This window comes from Anser brachyrhynchus (genome assembly GCF_964034855.1).
Source record: "Anser brachyrhynchus genome assembly, chromosome: 10".
NCBI lineage: Eukaryota > Metazoa > Chordata > Aves > Anseriformes > Anatidae > Anser > Anser brachyrhynchus.
In genome coordinates, this window is record NC_137705.1 from 8,165,818 (window position 1) to 8,176,238 (window position 10,421).

General features: G+C 45.3%; 1 protein-coding gene across 3 annotated transcripts in view; it reads right to left on the reverse strand.

Annotated features, from left to right (window-relative positions):
- PTPRG (protein tyrosine phosphatase receptor type G) overlaps window positions 1-10,421 on the reverse strand; it is a 410,991-nt gene that overhangs the window by 205,717 nt on the left and 194,853 nt on the right. The gene's annotated exons all lie outside the window — the stretch shown is intronic.

The following is a 10,421-nucleotide window of genomic DNA, read 5'->3' on the forward strand; positions in this document are numbered from 1 at the left end:
GCAGCGCTGCAGCCCCTGAAATCATTCATTACACTTTGACGAACACTGGCTTTGCTACAATACATCTCTTTTTTTTTTTTTTTTTTTAAAAGGTGAAAATCAACTTTTGACCAACTAAGTTGTTAATGGCATCCCTGTTAGAACAGACCTCTCAATCCAGCTGTCCTTTTCACTAATATGCACCAGTAAAATAGCTCCCGGGAGAGTTTCTGGGAGATAGCCAGCTTTTACTTAACGACACACCATGAACCCTAGCCTCAACTACCATTAACATTCAGTCTATGTTTCTGCCATTAATTTAAGAGCATCAGGAGTAAGAATAAATAGGAAGACAATAAGCAGCCGTAACATCCAGCTTGAGGTACTCTAGCTGCAGAAGCAGGGCTATCTGCTACGGCACAGAACAGTTTACAACCATTTTTCTCATTTTTGTTCCGTACCTGCCATTTCCCATATGTTACATTAAATAGCTTAAACTCTTCAGAGCCAGCTTTAGTTTTTCAATTAGGTGACGGGAAAGAGGGAAAGAGGGAAAGAGGGAGAGAGGGAGAGAGGGAGAGAGGGAGAGAGGGAGAGAGGGAGAGAGGGAGAGAGGGAGAGAGGGAGAGAGGGAGAGAGGGAGAGAGGGAGAGAGGGAGAGAGGGAGAGAGGGAGAGAGGGAGAGAGGGAGAGAGGGAGAGAGGGAGAGAGGGAGAGAGGGAGAGAGGGAGAGAGGGAGAGAGGGAGAGAGGGAGAGAGGGAGAGAGGGAGAGAGGGAGAGAGGGAGAGAGGGAGAGAGGGAGAGAGGGAGAGAGGGAGAGAGGGAGAGAGGGAGAGAGGGAGAGAGGGAGAGAGGGAGAGAGGGAGAGAGGGAGAGAGGGAGAGAGGGAGAGAGGGAGAGAGGGAGAGAGGGAGAGAGGGAGAGAGGGAGAGAGGGAGAGAGGGAGAGAGGGAGAGAGGGAGAGAGGGAGAGAGGGAGAGAGGGAGAGAGGGAGAGAGGGAGAGAGGGAGAGAGGGAGAGAGGGAGAGAGGGAGAGAGGGAGAGAGGGAGAGAGGGAGAGAGGGAGAGAGGGAGAGAGGGAGAGAGGGAGAGAGGGAGAGAGGGAGAGAGGGAGAGAGGGAGAGAGGGAGAGAGGGAGAGAGGGAGAGAGGGAGAGAGGGAGAGAGGGAGAGAGGGAGAGAGGGAGAGAGGGAGAGAGGGAGAGAGGGAGAGAGGGAGAGAGGGAGAGAGGGAGAGAGGGAGAGAGGGAGAGAGGGAGAGAGGGAGAGAGGGAGAGAGGGAGAGAGGGAGAGAGGGAGAGAGGGAGAGAGGGAGAGAGGGAGAGAGGGAGAGAGGGAGAGAGGGAGAGAGGGAGAGAGGGAGAGAGGGAGAGAGAGAGGGAGAGAGAGAGGGAGAGAGGGAGAGAGGGAGAGAGGGAGAGAGAGAGGGAGAGAGAGAGGGAGAGAGAGAGGGAGAGAGGGAGAGAGGGAAAGAATCACCAAAAGGACCTGATTTCCCTAAGATGGATCTCAGACCATCACACCACCCCTGGATGAGCTCTGGGTGGAAGCACACTAGTGCTGGAGGAGAGCAGCAGCAGCCGCCCCCCGGCCCCGCAGCAGCAGAGCCCCTTCCCTCCCGCCGGCGCTGCCTGCGGCGCATGACCCGCATGCGAGCGGCCAAGCAGCTGCTGCGGGGAGAAGCCAGCTGCCACGGGGAGCTGGCAGCAAAGCGACTGTGCTGATGGACGGAGTCGGGGTGAGCACTGCTGGACGCAGTACTGATGGGGCACAGGCAAACACTGCATAAAATATAAGGCTGGGATAAATGCACTTTCCTCCAGCATAGCATGACCGCGTTCTTTGCAGCATCTCTTTAGGGAAGATCACCCCAGAGGGCAGCTTGCAGGCTATGAGCTTGTCACCAGAAGGGATCTTCCCCAGAGCCACATACAAGCATCACCTGCCCCTTCACGACAGAGTCTTCACGTACTGCCACTGAGGATGCTGGTGAGTGAAGCAGGTGCTTTCACACGGCCCTCCCTCCCTGCCCCGCTCAGCCCGATGCAGCCAGCTCTGAACACGCTTCCCCGTGCCGTTTATTCACGGCAGCATTTGGGCAGCCCATGGCGACATATACCATAAAATGGAATCTGGAGTGCATCGCTTAACTGTGAAATCTGTAAGATATTGGATTTATATGGTGTTTGCAGAGCACATTAGAAGATCATCATCATCATGTCTTTTCAAGACAGCCATAATTATTCAGGCTGTTATTCTATCTCACTGGTGCTTTTGAAAAACTATTTAATATTAGCAAACCCTCAGTAAAAACAATGTTTTGGTTGAGAGACTAATCTTCATCTCAGTACACAGCCATACCTGGTCTTATCTACATTACCAATTCCCTGCTGATTGAGCGGATTCATTAACAACACAATCTCTGGCGACTGAAATGAAGTCTCATTCTTCGTATCACTGGTGCCTTGCTGTTTGCTTTTCCTTCACAGTGTGCACACAAGTAATTAACTTACTATGCTCCGCTAGCTCCTGACACATTACTTGGCATAGAAAAATTCACCAGCAGGTAGTTAAGCATGCAAAATATTTTCAGTCAAATGAACTTCATAACAAAGCACTACTTAGGAAAAATGTGGCTCTTTCTGATACAGCACTAACATGCACCATGCCGCCCGTACCGACAGGAACTTCTTGAGTGGCAAGATAAAAATATATCACTTTTTCCAGTTTTGTTCAACATGTAGGAAGCTTCTTTAGGGATTTAAGCTGGCAGACAGTAAAGGGTGATCACTGAAAGGATGAGCATGGAGATGAACCTGATCGGCCCTTGTGAAAGTATGACATAACAAGGACTGGAACAAGATACATAAAGTATAGAACAAAAAAAAAGGAGGGAGGGAAGACAAAGTAAAGAGGAGATGCACTTCAGTACCGCATTAGTGAGATTACCAGTGTCTGGATGTACAGAAGAACAGTGCATTTCCACTCTTACATGAAATAAAGAGAGGAAATTTGATATTTTATGCCTAGAGTTCAACGACAGTGAAACCCCCCTAAATAAAAACATGAAACTTATACACTCCACCGAAAAGACTCCACTCAGAAACATGACTTAAAATATTTGACTATTCTCAGTAATATCAAGCTGTAAAACTGGAGTGAAGTTACTCATGAACTTACCTATTTGCAGGATGAGAGGTTACGGCACGAACTGACTTAGTACCACCGCAGTGCACGGCGAGATGAAGTGTCAAAGTGACAGCGCAGTGCCTGTCACTGACTTTGCTAACACCAGGATTCTCCCTGGAGAATATAAAGATACCAGAGACTTTGTGGAAGTCTCCTCTGATCTGAACACACTCTAAACTAAGACTTAATTACCTTAACATTTGCTCAGCACCAGAGACTGGGAATCATGTGAGCTTCACGCCACGCTAGCGCAGTCTGGACAGTGTCATACCAAACTATTAGTCACCTGCTCTACACTGTCCGAGGCCTTCCTTTAAACCAAAAGTACCCGGATCACCAAAACGTACGTAACAAATACTTGAGAAAAAGCAGGAACATGGCTCCAGTAAAGACCCCTTCACAGTATTATTAATCACAACTTTGACCTTCTTTGACAAATTCTTGCTCAGAAGTTCTACAACTGCACTGACCTAGAACACGGGAAATTGTGATCTCTAAGTTTCCTTCTACACAAGGAAAAAATCTTTCTGAAGTCCTAGAAAATAACAGTTGTCTTCTGCTCAGTTTTGTCCAGAAGACATTTGTTCCTTCTCCTTTCACGTGCCTGAAGGCATGTACCTCTGCCAACTCTGACTGTTGTTCCTACTCACTCAGTCACAGAAGTTAGCTCCTCATGTTCCGTTGCAACAATTTTTGCTTGTGGCAGAAGAACTAGATCTGCGGAGGACAGAATTCACTGAGATTTGTGTATATCATTTTCCTCTATTCTTACACTGCTTTCAACAGCTCATTTAAATATAGCTCCTGTCATACCCATCATTTTCAGTTCACCTGTTATGCAGAACCACACACTCCACCTCCAACAGAGCCAATCTTTTTCTTGGCTGTATAGTTTATACACATTCTTTAACTCTACTCTGAGCCTTAACTTCTTATTCAGTTACAATCTATTCCTCAAACACTATTTCCATTTGCTTGACAGGAATATTAATGCATGGAATAGAAACCAGTTTTTGTTATTTCTAATTTTCAGCAAAAATGAACTACCTAGCTCAATAGCTCCCTGTATCTTTGAGAGTTACTCAGGTCTGTAAAGAGTTCACTATACCAAGGAAAACCTTTACGACATCTCCAAAAGGCTGCTGAAACTTGCTGTGTTGCAAGGATGGGATCTCAGGTTTTGTTTGCTTTTCCCCACTCACAGTGTCAGTAAAAAGTAACAGGTTTTCATGCCAGAAGAAACAGTTGGATAGCACATACTGACATGATGAGCACAAGTCATTACTTCAGAACGCTACCTCTCCACAGAGCCTTAAAAACAGTCTTCACCTCTTTCAGAAAACTATTCAGCATTGAAGAAATCAAGACTTAAGAAGTCACTATTTGTTTTCTGTTTTAAAGATTGTTTCAGTGTTTTATCGCTGTCTAAGTCTCAACCTGCAGCTTACTTCTAACGCTCATCGTGTTTCCAGCCCAGGGCTTATTTCGCCTTCTAACAGTAGCTTATACAAGAGGTCTTCAGTAGACAGCATTTTCTCTTTATGGACATGAATGCTTCTCAAGCGACTTACCCATATGTAAGTCTAGGTAAATGCTGTTGGGGCTGGACAGCTTTCCTCCAGGGGGTAAAGGGTTGCGCACTGCCCAAAACCATCTTCCAGTGAGGAAGTCAACTGGGCTGGAAATTGCTCTTCACTCCACCCAAAACACTGAACAGACCTAAGCTGATCCCTCTGCTGCTTTAGGGAGCATTCCTTGTATCGAAGATGAGTAAATGAGTACTGTCCCCTCCTAAATGGGATATTTTCCCAAAGCCTAGATTTCTTCCTTTGGCTCCGATGGAACCTACCAATGGACTTGAAGCAACAAAAAAGGCGATCGGGCAAAAAGACAGATAAACAGGTCTGAAGAATATCATTGGACCATACTTTGTGTAACTTCATCTTACAGAAGAATGTTTCCTCTAGAATGAGAGACTGTCTGGAGAGTGGAGATTTGCGTGGCCCTTTTCTCCAGCATTCAGACGTTTTAAACACTGCTGTGGCCAAGTCCTGCCTCTTCTGCAGCTCTTGCTGGTCCCATCTTTTCCGACCTGTCCTGAATGCTTTCTCCATTCAAGCCGCATTAAACACATATAATCATTTTTCTAGCCCCTACGTGGCCCATTATTGTTTTCATGTCTTCTTTAGCTTCCATCTGGCTTATGGTGTCAGCCTTCAGTTTCCCCATCCAAGGGTTACTCAAAGCACACAGCTCAGTGTTTTCTTCCATGTTATCATTCTCCCTGGCTGAGAACCACTAACACATATTCACAGAAATTCTTTTTTCCTTTAGGTCAATCCTTAATAGCTTCACCTACAAAAATCTGGCTGCCAATTAAGCTTGCTGTTGTGTTGAGATCAATTCCTACTACGCTAAGCAGTGCTGCCCCACCGCACCGTTGCACTTGTCTGTATCCCTGCACTATTTATTATCTTACACAAGTCGAGAGCTTTTTGAGGAGCAGCCTATCCTTCTGTTCTTGTTTCGTTCTGAGGAAAATTTAAAATAGATTTCAATCCATGACTGGAATTTCTTGCCAGTGCAAATCCATAGGAATGAGTTAGAGTATCCTGAGTGTGATAAGGTAATTACAGAAGCCCTGTTTGGGACCATGGACCAAAATAAGTAATTAGATACAACCCTCCTAATTATAGAGCATGTCTTAGGCAATTTAATGCCTTTATTAAAGCTGTAGCCAGTAGACTTGAGAGATTGCACTCTTGGTCTCATGAGAGTGAATTATGTCCAGCTTTTTAAACTAGAAAGTTTCCAGGCTCCTTGTCTTCAGAGCAAAGTTTGAAAACAGAGAAGAAAAAAGGTCCAGGAGCCAGAAGGCAAAGAACCTTAAAATTACTACCTTTTTTCAATCCCCCCAGATTTCTTTTGGTCGGTCTCATTACTTCTGAGCAACTGACCCTGGCAGTACTCCAGTGTACCTGAGTTTATTGACAAATACCAAACAATCTAACGGCCAGGGGAAATAACAGAAAGAATCCAAAGCCATCAATACCAAAAGCTGGGCTAATAAAAGGGGCCCACAGAGGTGCCCAAATGCCAAGCACCCTCCCGTGCTCAGCTCAGACCCACTTCCATTAGCTTTGTAAGCTAAATGGTGACCATGTAGATTGCTTTTTGCCTCAGGATGCTTATATTCTAGACGACACCTACATACTTCGTACTATTGAGCATGAAAAGAGGTTTTGTTTGTTTGCTTTTTGTTTTAAACTACCAGTGACCGATACTAGCTGACATGCCCACATAACACATCTTCTGGTCTTGCTGGTCTTGCCAAGTTTTCACAGCAGCAAAAAAAGCAAGCTGGGCTCACTTTGAAGTAAATTTTGGATGTAACCACTTATACAAAGAAGCTAGTAAATCAGTAACAGAAGTTTATTAATTTAGTAGTTACTGAGACAGATCTTATTGATCTTTCTTACTCACACTCTGCCTCTACAGTTTACCTCACAGCTCCAGTTCATGCCTCGATTAAGTGGCCAAGAGAAGCTTTGCGTTTTATAGTATGCACATCATGTAGCGTAATGCTCGTGGTATGATGGCTTGCAAACCAAGCGGTGGATTTATCACCCTGCAAGAGGCTCCAGCTCTACTCACCCAGGGCAGCCAGCGCAAGCACTCAAGAGCTAAGCCCAGTCCCGAGCTTCGCCGCGAGATGCACGGCGCTAACTCAATCGATGACAGCCTCGTAGCCAGCTTCAGCTCGCTTGCGTTTCTGACACAATATCAGTTAGCTGGCGAGGAGTTTCCATTTTCAGCATTCGCATGTTTTTTGTGAACATTTCTTTTTATAGGTTCTGAGTCAGCAAAGTACTTAAGCACATGCTTTACTTTAAATAGCTGAATAATCCAGTGTCTTTTTAGCAAATGTTTAACTTGAATTGTGTGAATAGTTCCAGTTCAAGGGCTCCTCATGCCTCGGACATTGAGCGCTCACTTATGCGCTCTATTCATTGCACAGATATAATATTATTCATGGGCTTCACATTACACATTTACTTAAGTGCTTTGCTAAACAGGGTCCAAAAAGCAAATATGCCACAGCCAGTTTATTTAATAACGCTTCTACAAATCCAGTTCTAAACTGTGAAGCATTTTAACAAGGAGAACTAAATAACAATAGGATTTACCACATTTTCTTTCACGTTGATTTAGCACCGACTACCAATGTGGCAACATGGGTCAATACAAAGCACTAGGATTCCCCCTCCACTCTTCTTTGGAGGCGTGTTTGCTCCTTCAGCAAACCAAACCAAACATCTCCTGCATGAAAACCACCGCTTCAGAGGGTTTTCCCCATGACCACGGGTCACACAGAGACAGCGCTACTTCCAAAGAGGAAGGGGCCTCTCCGGAGAACTTCTCTCCCCCATTTACTGTATCCCAAGTCCCACCATGAATTTTAGTCTCAAAATCACGATATTTGATCCCAAAAATGACTAGAGAGTTCTGGGGGGTCTTGTCATAGGAGTTTTTTTGTTGTTGGGTTTTTTTTTTTTTCAGGCTGAAGGAAATACTTGGGACAGATTTACAAGTTCCTCTCCCATAAGCATTGCTACATTTTTACGTGGAAGCTGATGAATTTTCCTCTCATTCCAAGGCTCCAGCAGCTGTGGCTTTAAGAAAAACACCAAATCGTGTGAGATTAACAATAAAACCAGCAGACCTGGCAGTGCTGCCTTACCCCTTTGGGCCATTTCCATTCCGAGTGGCTCCCCACTGACCCACACAATGCATGGCTCCTCACTAGTTTGGTAGCTACTGCTTCAGATATTTCAAAATACCGTGTTTTAAATTATTAGAAGGAGGCATGCCAAAAAAAAAAAAAGAAAAAAAAGAGGCTGCCAAGCGAACCTTCTGAAACACCAGCTCTCTAAATTCGTTAGATAAAAAGGCAGAGAATGAAATTCACACTTAACACGCATCTGCTCTGAGAGCAGAACGCCTTCCTTGCAGCTGTAAGTCCCATTGTTTCAGATGAAAGCACCACCGGGGCCTGCAGGTAAAGGGCTTTATGCTCTCAAGCGAGCTGGAGAAGCCAAATTAAAATGGGTAAAAAATGTAAACAGAACCAGATGCACCTGAGAAAAAGAAAAGCAACTAAAATTGCCTCAAAAGATAAAACGATTAAGCTCTGCTGACCAGTAGCTGTAAAACACGCAATAGACTTAGACATTTCTTTTCTGAAGGAGGAAGAAAGCTATTTAATGAGATAAGTGTTATTAAGATAGAGCAGAATAACTATAATGTAGAAAACTGCTCATTAGTTGAGGCTTAATTGCTCTTATAGTTGGTGAAGAAGCAGTAATTACTATACCAAAAAAAGATCTGTATTTAGAGATTATTTGTTTTTATGCATGGAATGAGAATACCACTTTGATATTAAACCAAAATTTCGCCAGAATATATCCAATGTCATCCCTTGGGAACCGAACACGGACAACCATGTAACTCTCCATGCAAGGAAAAAAGAGATATTGATTATAGCAAGGAATGCGATTTCTGTTTGTTCTGAAACGGGACTTCGATACATTTATAGTTATTTATTCACTGCGGTCTCACTGTTTGCCTGCTTTGTTTATAAATATTTACCATGCACTATCTTCATAAAATAATAATTATTCAATGTACACAGCAACGAGAAGACATTAGAGATCTAGTTGTGTGTTTTTCCATTCTAATCTGTATGACAATATTTTAATTCGGTTTTAAAACACAAGTCCTTACAGCTGAACCTTCTTTGCCAGGTTATGCATGCAAACGCTTGCAGAAAGGCAGGGTCCCTGCTCAGGCGGCTGCCTCCCTGACTCGGCGCAGGGGATGAGGCAGGGAGCCCTGCTGCGGTTCGCCAGTTCCTCTAGGACAGCTGACAGTCTAGGACATGTTGGTGACATTAGAGAGGATACCAGTGACCACAGCAACATTTTCAACCCCTACAGGGGTAGGGTAATTCTTTACAGGGGTGTCACTTAAAAGATAGCTTCTTAACTGATACACAAAATTAATTCTCCATGCAAGTGCTGAGCCAGGAGAGGCTTCACCCCGCAGCGCTCCCACGGGGAGCACCACCAAAGCTTGGGAGTAGGAAGAGAAGCCCGCCATCCCTTGGGGATGGGGCTGTTACTCCAGAGACACGGTATCCCACAGCCAGCTACATCACCCGTGTCAGAGAACACATTTTCCTGCACCACTGCCCTCGCCAGAGGGCTGTGTCAGCAGGCACGAGAAGAACAGCTCTAGTTAAGCAGTGGGCCTTACCAAGGAGATTTCTAAGTGTTGAATATGGCAGTGCTTAGCAGCAGCCCATGGCCTGCACTTAACAAGGCAGGCACAGGTAGGCCCTTCCTTCCAGACGTGCAGCATTTCGGGAAGCCAGGCTCACTCCCTGCGGTGCACAGGAGGCTCCAGCAGAAGCTGCAGGTTTACCTCCCAGGTGTTACGAGGGCACAAGGCTTAAAAAGCACGCCCCAATCCAGCTTTGTTCCAAAGAGCATCCAACCTCACTGGTGCTAAAAAACATAAAAGGGAATTTTGGGGGGGATTTATCGTCAGTATCTGGCTGGGATCAGCAGCACCAAGATGAAGTACAACCCGTTTGGTGATATATCTATCACCTCATTCTCTCGTAAATCGTGGTTATAGAACAAAATACTGGTGGGACAGCCAAAGTTAGAAACAATAAAAGACTCGTAGGCCAATTTTTATTTAATTTGATTGTATTTCAAGATAATGATACCCCTTAGACTATGGGAAACATGCTCCATCTGCTCTCCAGAGCCTCTATGGCTTGCAATTTCCTTCCATGTGCAGCTCCAGATGTTAACCAGGACCCTGGGAGGCCCCCACGACCCGGGTTCCTTGTTCTCGCTCCCCTGACGGCGCAGGTGAGGCCTACAACAGCGATGAAGGCTGCGTAAAGCCCCAAGAGCAACTGCGAAGATTTAAATAGGACTGGAGCAGCACAGGAGGACTTTTGCAAACCCTCGCTTGATGCTGCTCATCTTATCTGCTCACATTTTTGTGTTTTGAGCCTGAGGGACCGGGGCAAGGCCATGGAAAGGCTGGAGCACCAAGCCCAGATCTGCAGCTCTTTCTTCAGTGAGCATAGCCAGAATCACCTTACAGTAATGGCTGAAGGCCCTGACGGCCATGGAAATGTGTAAATACTTTTTTTTTTTTTTTTTTTGGGGGGGGGG